We start from the raw sequence: 7400 nt of genomic DNA, 5'->3' as shown, positions 1-7400 counted from the left end.
GGCAGTGGAAGACAGGAGTGCCTGGCGTGCTGTGGTCCATGGGGTCACGAAGAGTCGGACACGACTAAACGACTAAACAACAACAAAATCCTATCAACTGTTTAAATGATTGTTTTCCTGTATGTTTTGGCTGGGTTTTTTTTAATCTGTAAGCTGCCTTGAGTTCCTGTCAGGGAAAAAGGTGAGGCATATGTATAAATAAATATATAAATTCAGGGTTTGTTTTTTACAACCATAAGTTGCTGGAGCTCAGTTCTGGCACCTCTCGGGTGGGCACCATTGCCATTCTACGAGAACAAGGGAGACATTCATGGTGAGTTTTGTCACCTCTTTTTCTAAGAAAAATAGCACTGTATATCATAATAATTATTATTCAGCTGGAGGCAGTAATATCAGTTGCTGGAAACCACAGAGTGTTCGGGGCCTGCTTTGCACAGACCTGGAGTTTTTTGCCATAGATTTGGTGGTTTTGGGAGCAGGGACAGTTTGCTGTATAAAATGTTGAATTGTTTTCTAGCATTTAAAACTATTTCCTGCAATGTTTCCAGAATGCTTTCTAAACTATTAATTTCTTAGTGTCATTCTGCATTTCATTGGCATGTGTTGTACATGTGGCTGGGATCACTGTCATGAGTAATGCACTTTTAGTCCTTGCTTTGTTTTTGTGACGTACGTGGGAGAATGGATTGTGCAAGGACAAGGTGAGCAAAGTGTTTGCCCCAGACTGTAACCAATATTCATTGTGCCTTGGTCCAAATGCATAGGCCAGGCTTCCTCAACCTCGGCCCTCCAGATGTTTTTGGCCTACAACTCCCATGGTTCCCCAGCTAGCAGGACCAGCGGTCAGGGATGATGGGAATTGTAGTCTCAAATCATCTGGAGGGCTGAGGTTGAGGAAGCCTGGCATAGGCTCTAACCCTTTGCAGCACTATGCACAAAACCTTATCCGTTGGCCCTACTGGGCCTCACGCCAGATCAGGGAAGAAACTTAATTCAATTCACATTTAAAGGCAAAGTTACCTTTTCTGAATTCTGCAATGCACTTCTCCTGCCAAGTAGTGTATTAAAAAAAATGCATATGCCAGGAGGAAGTGTGCAAATTAATGCATATACGATTGAAAATAACATTCAAAAACACATTCCTTTAAGGAAAATTGCTTTGGGAAAAAAAAGGTGTATATTAGAACAAATTCCATACAGAAATATGTATATTAGGAAAAAATTATTCTGCCGGCACAAGGACTTTTAGCTGCACAACGGATCTTCCTTGCTCTCTTTTCTTCCTGGATGCCCCATAATGCCCCTGGAACAGATTTAGGGTTCATGTGGGAGGCACACAGAGAAAGAAAAGGGTGGAGTAGTTCTATGGTGCTGCTGAATGTCCTTGTGATAGGGTTGCCATAATTCACAAATTTGTTTTCCTAAACTGGACACAGTAGTCCTATGCATTTGGACCAAGGTGCAATGAGCATTTTTATCATTATTTTTTGCAAAGTTGTTGCACTTTTTTTTTTTAGTTTTGCCCAAAGTTGCTGAGCTTTCTGGGTGAAATCACAAACAAAAAAATGAAGTTTTTGAAAGTCTCCAAAAATGACAATGCCAACATGAGCTGCCATATGTCTGGATTTTCCTGGGTGTGGGGTTTTTTTAAAAAGCAATTTCCGCCTGGACACTGCTTCTGGACATATGGCAACCCTACTTGTGATAGCCAGACTTTTCAGTTGGATGCCATCCTTAATGGAAAAAATGAGAAACGTCGAAAAACCAAAATGGAGGGATTCACCCACCCCTCCAGCTGGGTGCATAACTCTTCCCCATGACCCTCGCTGGGCTCTGTCCCCAGGGCCACTCAGGTCCCTTAGTAGGTGGCAATTGAGTGACTGTTGCAATTTCTCTCCTTTCCCAACATTCTGTCTCTGGTTATTCGCCTGTCTGTGTTTTTCAGCACGTAGTGTGCTTATATTAATAGACAGTCTTTGGTATCTTTATTATTTACTGAAGGCATTTATATGCCGCTTTATTATTTGCATATCCTAGCCATGCACATAAATCAATCCACAGAAGATGGGTCAGTAAAACAATAAAAAATGATCATAAAACCAAGCCCTACCTTGACAATGCCTGCTGGAACATGAGCCTGAAGTTCAAGGAGGGAGCCTTTCAAATCCCAATTAGGAGGGAGTTCCACCGTCCCACGGCACTGACTGCACAGCTTCCCTTAGTTGGAGGCCATGTATCTGAATCAAGGGGGGCTACCGGCTAGTGTTAGAAACAGAAATGAAATCTAGGAGCTAAATGGCACCTTAAACCTAGGTTATGGGTGCAACAACGGAATGTCTAGGTACGTTTTTTAATAAGAAGAATACAAAGCTGAAAATAAATGAACCTCAGCTAAAATGTTACGTTCATTTTTCACAGGGTCTGGTCCAGGCATCCCCAAACTTTGGCCCTCCAGATGTTTTGGACTACAATTCCCATCTTCCCCAACCACTGCTCCTGTTAGCTAGGGATCATGGGAGTTGTAGGCCAAAACATCTGGAGGGCCACAGTTTGGGGGTGCCTGGTCTATTACTTCCCCTGCCCAGCCCCCTAATATTCTTAAGAGGGTTTCTTCTCCAGTCTTCAGAGAGCAGCTGGAAGGGGGGGGGGCAGAAAGTTTTAATCTGAAATCTGCAGTTTTAATCTGAAATCTTAGGTGCAGTACTGCACCCAGAGCTCAGAAACTGCTCATGCTAATGAAATTCCCTGTTGCATAATGCGGCTAGAACAATGGGAGTTTCGAACACTGCTACCAACAGAAAGTCCCCCACAAATCTCAGTAATTTGGCAGGAATATAAGGGATCGGGTGGTCCTTAAGATATCCTGGACCCATGTTGCTTGTTGTTGTTTAGTTGTTTAGTTGTGTCCGACTCTTCGTGACCCCATGGATCAGAGCACGCCAGGCACTCCTGTCTTCCACTGCCTCCCGCAGTTTGGTCAGACTCATGTTGGCAGCTTCGAGAACACTGTCCAACCACCTCGTCCTCTGTCGTCCCCTTCTCCTTGTGCCCTCCATCTTTCCCAACATCAGGGTCTTTTCCAGGGAGTCTTCTCTTCTCATGAGGTGGCCAAAGTATTGGAGCCTCAGCTTCAGGATCTGTCCTTCCAGTGAGCACTCAGGGCTGATTTCCTTAAGAATGGATAGTCCATGGGACTCTCAAGAGTCTCCTCCAGCATAATAATTCTAAAGCATCAATTCTTTGGCAATCAGCTTTCTTTATGGTCCAGCTCTCACTTCCATACATCACTCCTGGGAAAACCATAGCTTTAACTATACGGACCTTTGTTGCTTAGGGCCTAGTAAATTAATACAAGAAGACTGAACATGGCCTGATAACATGGGCAGCCAGTGCCAACTTTTGAGCACCAGAGTTATGTGGGGGTGGTTACGTACCAATCAATGTGCAGCCTTTTACACCAGCTGGAGTTCCTGAACCAGGTACAAGGGTAGCCTTCATAGAGTGCGTTGCAATAACTAAGTCTTGAGGTCACCACTGTATGACTCAGTGCGGCTAGGCTATGCCTGTCTTTGTTGCACTAGCCATAGCTGGTAAAAGGCACCCCTAGCCACTGAGCCTCAGGTGACAAAGGTGGACCACAAAACTATGCACCTGTTGTTTCAGAGGGAGATCAACTCCATCTAGGACAGGCAGACGACCAATCTCCTGGACACTGGAGGCACCCACCCACGGCACCTCCATCTCCACAGGGTTCAAGCTCTGCTTACTAGCCCTCATCCGTTCCACAACTGCATCCAGGTGTCATTCCTGACCATGCTCAGCCTCACCTGACTCAGATGTTATGGAGAAATAGAGCTGGACGTCATCAGCGTATCTCCTCATGAACCACAATGTCTCCCAACACAGACAGTGAGGTTTATGCAAAAGTTTATTCCCTCCAAACCTGAGAGTGACTAACTGCTCAGTCATTATCTGCTTGAAGAAAGAGTCTCGCTACCTTTACCAGCGTCTCACAATTAGTCACCTAGGAGGAAGTAGATAAATTTTATAAAAATGTTTTCTCGTGTAAGTTTTTGTATTAGTAAAATTGGTTTAATGTCTACAAACGTGGCGTGTTAATAGGGTTGCCGTATTTTGAATAGTGGAAAAAAGGATGCTATGACTCCATTCAAAGCAAATAAATGCAAATTTTCTCAAATTCCACCCCTGAAAAAGAGGACGTGTGCTGGAAAAAGAGGACACATGGCAAATAAATAAATATTATTCCTACTACTATATATTTCTGCATATCATTTTTGGGCAAGCTTTCACAAGGCAGCTTACAATACATATAAAAGTTTAAAGCAATGCAGCAATGATTTTTTTAAATACAGCACCCAATATAACTGTATATTGGGGATGGGAAAAGTAATTAAATAAACAAAAAGCCTGGCAGAATAAGGCAAGTGAGAGAACTATGCAAAGTTCTTGGGATGGTATATTGGGCCCATCACTGAAAGGGCCCTGTCCCTGGTACATACCATGTTCATATTTTTATGTGCAAGGTCTTGGCCTCAGCTGATGTGCAGATACGTGGCAACTGTCGCAACCTAGTTGACTTCTTCGCACGAAAACAAAACTGTAGTTTTTTGTGTACCTGGGCCCAAGTTAAATAAGCCCATCCATCATGCTGTGGCAAGGGGCGTTTCTGTCCACAGAGTCACCTGTTTACACTTTAAGGTTTGGAGAGAAAAACAAGCCATAAACAGAGAAGGAAGTGCTCTTTCTTTTGGGCAACAGCTGTGTCATTTTCTGTCAAGCTGCCAGGTCCTTTCAGGTAAGTCATGTGACTGATGCCAAAAATGCCTACTGTTGCAACACTTTCAGCAAACCCATTCCGTTAACATTTACCTTCCTTCAACTTTTGCTTGGTAGGTGGAGCTTACCTGTTAGATTTGCATAAGCAGGATGTACGTACACATAAATGTTTAGATGAGAGAAACCGTCGGAGCTTTACTGCCAGTTAGGGCGACAGAAAGGTGCTACTTGAGACTGAGACTGCTACTCTGCTAGGATTTATTACTAATCTCTTGTGGACAGAGGAAAATACTTGGAATAAGGTAAGATGTTTCAATGTTCTTTTGTGCTACAGAAACCAGTAGTCTAGAAATTGGAGCCGCGTTGCTTTTGATAGTTTAGATTTAAAGATGCCTAGGGCCCAACCCACAGCCCAGTGGAACTGAAATGGTTAAATTTAAACAGATTACTGTCCAATTGAAGTCGCCTATCAACTTAATCCAGAAACCTATTTGGTCACCGGGAATACATTTCCAACATATTATCATTATTGGCATCTTAAATGCCAGTTATATTTTATTGCCGTACATACAGTCTGGTGGCTGGCTTCCTGGGCTTTTATACTAAACAAGGTGATGGAGAAACTTGCTGGGATCCTCATCTATCTCTTTTAAATTTGGCAAATCAATTCGATGTGTTTTTCTGTTTGAGAGATGGTCAGGATGAAACGCTGGAGGAAGTGGATTTAACACACTCCCCTGCAGCTATTTGGAAAAATTGGGTCCTCCCTAACAAGAGGGCACATGTTGTGGTGTGGCCTCGCAACCAGACCCTGTGTTGTAGGTGGGAACGTTTGGATGGCCACAACGTGGCCCTATTGGAGGTCCCTCGAGGCTGGGTGCAATTAGACCAATGGGATGCCAGCGAAATTCTATTGAGGGACCTCTATATAAGCCTATGCACGTGTCTCTGAGCTTCCTCTTTTGGGCTCAGTGCATCGGAACACCTACCCACCTCTCCCTATATTTAGGGCCTTGCTATGCCGTCGTGTGTCACCTGTTGTTGGGACAGGGGCACGGCAGGAATTTCCCCCACTTGGCTGATTGGCTGGTGCCATTTGGGTTTCACCTGCCGCGTAGCAAATCGTCACAGCTTGTAAGGTTGCAGATAGGCTCTGGTTCAGGTGATAGGGGTAGCAGAACGCTCTAGCCATCCCTATTCGATGGGGATTCCGCTAAAGGAATCCACGGACTCATTGGTTGGTCAACCCTGTAAGGGGTTGTGCCCTGAGTCTGAGTCCAGGAGACATCTGGGTGGAGGACTAGCAGGACCCCTGCTTTCCACTGTCCCAGGTGTTCACCTGAGGCTGACCTACGGTTGGTGCCCAGGGTCAACGATACCTGCCACGGTGCAGGGAGCTAGTCGAACCAGAGCCTATGCAGCCACTCACTTGATTGTAATCAATAAAGTTGTGGCTTAAATTCTGCCAAAAACCAAACCAAAAATTTGAGTCTTGTCTGAATTTATTTGGGGGTGGTTAAAAGGTCTACACACGCAAACTATATATCCACGTAAGCTTCCCTAATGGAACAAATACCTTGGGGGAAAGTAAGCATTATGGGGGAAAGCTGGGCATGGATTTCCATTGTCTCAAAATTTGGCCCCTAGCTTGGATATGAAGTGTTTAGATCTCATTTGATTGACAGATCTTGTATATCCTTGTATATTTCCCTATACTGGCCTCGGTCCAGTATACCTGAAGGAGCGTCTCCACCTCCATCATTCTGCCCGGACACTGAGGTCCAGCACCGAGGGCCGCCTGGCAGTTCCCTTGTTGCGAGAAGCCAAGTTGCAGGGAACTAGGCAGAGGGCCTTCTCGGTGGTGGCGCCTGCCCTGTGGAACGCCCTCCCAACAGATGTCAAAGAGGAAAACAACTACCAGACTTTTAGAAGACATCTGAAGGCAGCCCTGTTCAGGGAGGCTTTTAATGTTTAATAGACTATTGTGTTTTATTTTTCTGTTGGAAGCCGCCCAGAGTGGCTGGGGAAACCCAGCCAGATGGGCGGGGTATAAATAATAAATTATTATTATTATTATAATTTATATGAATGACAGATATGCTGCATACTTTCTGCATTTGATTATCTAGCTTAATTTGGTTAGCAGCATTCTCCCTGGTATTCTGACTCTTCTTCATTTTGTAACTGCACTGGATCATATCATTTGTTTATATTTATATTTATAGCCCCCCCCCCACAACCCACTACTCAACATAGTGTTTTTTTAACAGTGCAGTCTTAGTGAACAGAATAACAAATGGTTTGAAATGGCCAGAATAATGGCAGGAGGTTTCTTTTCAAAATTATGTCATATTTAAAATACCCAGGAAATGAAACCAAAGGATATGGACATGTAAAAAAACCCAACCTTCTGCTTTAACTTCTGGCATTCTTCCAGCTGTTATATTTGTGATTCACTGGCACAGTTACCTATTGGGGAGGGGTAGGTCTGACTGTAAAGAAAAGTTGTTTCAATGAGGACAAAGTAAGTGAAGTGACTGGAAAAGAGAGGACATACCGGTATTTACCACCTCAAAAATTAGATAGGAGAATGTTTTTAAGTG

At 44.0% G+C, this 7400-nt stretch overlaps 1 protein-coding gene across 1 annotated transcript in view; it reads left to right on the top strand.

Annotated features, from left to right (window-relative positions):
• The first annotated feature begins 4970 nt into the window (after positions 1–4970).
• LOC118082688 (calpain-14) overlaps positions 4971–7400 on the top strand; it is a 48626-nt gene continuing 46196 nt past the window's right edge. The window contains exon 1 of the mRNA XM_060272963.2: positions 4971–5099. The gene's annotated coding sequence lies outside the window, so the exon portion shown is untranslated. The remainder of the gene's footprint in view (positions 5100–7400) is intronic.

This window comes from Zootoca vivipara, chromosome 3 (assembly GCF_965207765.1).
Source record: "Zootoca vivipara chromosome 3, rZooViv2.hap1.1, whole genome shotgun sequence".
Lineage (NCBI taxonomy): Eukaryota > Metazoa > Chordata > Lepidosauria > Squamata > Lacertidae > Zootoca > Zootoca vivipara.
This window is presented reverse-complemented; position numbering and strand designations above follow the sequence as displayed.